Source organism: Oncorhynchus tshawytscha, linkage group LG11 (assembly GCF_018296145.1).
Source record: "Oncorhynchus tshawytscha isolate Ot180627B linkage group LG11, Otsh_v2.0, whole genome shotgun sequence".
Lineage (NCBI taxonomy): Eukaryota > Metazoa > Chordata > Actinopteri > Salmoniformes > Salmonidae > Oncorhynchus > Oncorhynchus tshawytscha.
In genome coordinates this window covers 50,064,287-50,067,542 of record NC_056439.1, presented here as the reverse complement: position 1 = coordinate 50,067,542, position 3,256 = coordinate 50,064,287, and positions in this window count along the sequence as shown.

Sequence of the window (3,256 nt, the reverse complement as noted above, 5' to 3'; positions counted from 1 at the left end):
GGAGCCTCTTGTTTTAGTTTCTGTCTGTAGGCAGGGATCAACAAAATGGAGTCGTGGTCAGCTTTTCCGAAAGGGGGGCGGGGCAGGGCCTTATATGTGTCGCGGAAGTTAGAGTAACAATGATCCAAGGCCTTTCCACCCCTGGTTGCGCAATCGATATGCTGATAAAATTTAGGGAGTCTTGTTTTCAGATTAGCCTTGTTAAAATCCCCAGCTACAATGAATGCAGCCTCCGGATATATGGTTTCCAGTTTGCAGAGAGTTAAATAAAGTTCGTTCAGAGCCATCGATGTGTCTGCTTGGGGGTATATACGGCTGTGATTATAATCGAAGAGAATTCTCTTGGTAGATAATGCGGTCTACATTTGATTGTGAGGAATTCTAAATCAGGTGAAAAGGAGGATTTGAGTTCCTGTATGTTTCTTTCATCACACCATGTCACGTTAGCCATAAGGCATACACCCCCGCCCCTCTTCACCAGCGGTTGGTGAACAAGTCAGTCAGTGTGGTTGGTGAACCAGCGGTTGGTGAACCAGTCAGTCAGTGAAATGAGTCTCGGAACCAGTCAGTCAGTCAGTGGTATTAGTATCAGAACCAGTCAGTCAGTCAGCAACTGTGAAGTTATTGTGGTTGGTGAACCAGTGGTTGGTGAACCAGTCAGTCAGTGGAATTAGTATACGAACCAGTCAGTCAGTCAGTCAGTTGTATTAGTATCAGAACCAGTCAGTCAGTGGTATTAGTATCAGAACCAGTCAGTCAGTGGTATTAGTATCAGAACCAGTCAGTCAGTCAGTAACTGTGTGGGGCGGCAGGGTAGCCTAGTGGTTAGAGCGTTGGACTAGTAACCGGAAGGTTGCAACTTCAAACCCCCGAGCTGACAAGATACAAATCTGTCGTTCTGCCCCTGAACTGGCAGTTAACCCACTGTTCCTAGTCCGTCATTGAAAATAAGAATTTGTTCTTAACTGACTTGCCTAGTTAAATAAAGGTAAAAAATTTAAATTAAATTGTGGTTGGTGAACCAGTCCCTGACCAGAGCAGCCTGGTGGAAACTAACATTATCCCAGACAACAAACCTGGGCTGCTCTGGTCTGTCCTGTACAACTGCATTATGTAGTGCATCCAAAACTATGATAATGTTTGCAGTATTGTAGGGACTGAGGGTGCCATGGTGATGGAGAACTCCTTGCAGACTAATGGCAGCACACAAGGTGATATTTCTCCGACGCTGCCCAGGGACATTCACAACGGCTCCTTGTCCTATAACATGTCGGCCCCGACGCCTGGTTTTAGATTGAATCAAACTTCATCAATGAAAATGAACTCATGAGGCTGTGCAGCTTCATCAAAGTGCACGACTCTCTGTAACAGAAAATACACACAGTACCGTGAATACGGTGTAACTCAAAACACATGACTACAATGTCGACATTTTCACACAACAATGGGGGTGGGGGGGTGGGTTGGGTCAGATACATTCAGTCAAAACTACAAGCAGGTGCATCCACAGACATTTTCCTCCAAAACAGAAGAGCTCATCTGTGGCCTGTTAAAGTGCTGAAGCTCTGATTTCTAAGTGAACAATGCAGCAACTAGTGTTTACACCTGTGCGGAGTGGGTGTGGCCAGTTGATGTATAGAGCTTGACATTGTGATTGGTGTTGCTTTCCAAAGGGACCAAAAATATATTTTACATTTGAATGTTGTGCCTAATGTAGAGAACAGTGTGTGGTGATTTGCAAAATGTGTGATATAGAATTGAAAACTGAGTGTAAAGCAGGAATTGTGCTTGCAATTTTACAGACTTGGTTCAGGGATTTGGTTCATGAGTTCCAGGTTTCGGTGATTGCGTTTCAAGTTGTAATTTTAGAGTGTAAACAATTGGGAAAAACTGTATGGATGCTACCTTGTAGCGACTCAGGTTGGGCTGGACTCTGCCTCCCTCATCGTCAGGCCATGATTTACTATAACACGGTCCACCAAAGTGGCCCTAATGTCATCTGAAATATGTCTCCGTCTATTGCCTGGTCCACTTCTTTGTTCTTGTCCTCGTCGTCCTCCTCCCACTCCTCCTCTCTCTTCCTCTACCTCTTCCTCTCGCTCTCACTGCCTCCATGTTTGCAAAGTTCTCACAAAAGAGGTGAGCTTACATGAGGTATATTTGTAGTGGTAAGGCTCAGACTAATTGGTGTTCAATTACTGTAGAAATGTTTTCATGTGTGTGTGTGTGTGTGTGTGTGTGTGTGTGTGTGTGTGTGTGTGTGTGTGTGTGGTGTGTGTGTGTGTGTGTGTGTGTGTGTGTGTGTGTGTGTGTGTGTGTGTGTGTGTGTGTGTGTGTGTGTGTGTGTGTGTGTGTGTGTGTGTGTGTGTGTGTGTGTGTGTGTGTGTGTGTGTGTGTGTGTGTGTGTGTGTGTGTGTGTGTGTGTGTGTGTGTGTGTGTGTGTGTGTGTGTGTGTGTGTGTGTGTGTGTGTGTGTGTGTGTGTGTGTGTGTGTGTGTGTGTGTGTGTGTGTGTGTGTGTGTGTGTGTGTGTGTGTGTGTGTGTGTGTGTGTGTGTGTGTGTGTGTGTGTGTGTGTGTGTGTGTGTGTGTGTGTGTGTGTGTGTGGGTGTTGCCAATTTCAAGTATGTTTTGCATTTTGAATATAATTGTTTTCCCAATGATTGCAAGAGATTGTCTAATGTTAGAAACAGTATGTAGTGTTTTGCAAATGTGTTGCAAACAAAATGCAAAGCAGTAAAATGTGTTAGTATTTTTTGGTGCCTTTGTTTAAGGCATGGTTACAAAAGTTAAGGTTTTGTCTAAGATTAAGACTAGATCTAAGACTTTTCAGTGTGTAAAGCAATCTGCAAAAACTATAAATCACAGTATCTCTCAAATAAAAAGCCTGCAGAGATAACGCGATGATTAAAACCTCTCTAGGGTACGTGGGAACAGTAGGGTTGTGGGAATGTTTTTGTATAGTCGGACTGATGTAACTGAATTGTTATATTTTTATCTTCCAGTGAAATTGCAGAGCTCCAAATTCAAAAAAAGAAATACTGATTTATAAAAATTCAGAAAACATACAAGTGTTAAACATAGGTTTAAAAATGAACTTCTTGTGAATCCAACCACGGTGTCAGATTTCAAGAAGGCTTTACGGCGAAAGCATACCATGTGATTATTTGAGAACATCGCCCAGCAGACAAATCATTACAAACAGTAACATCCAAGTAGAAGAGTTACACAAGTCAGATATAGAGATAAAATTAATCAC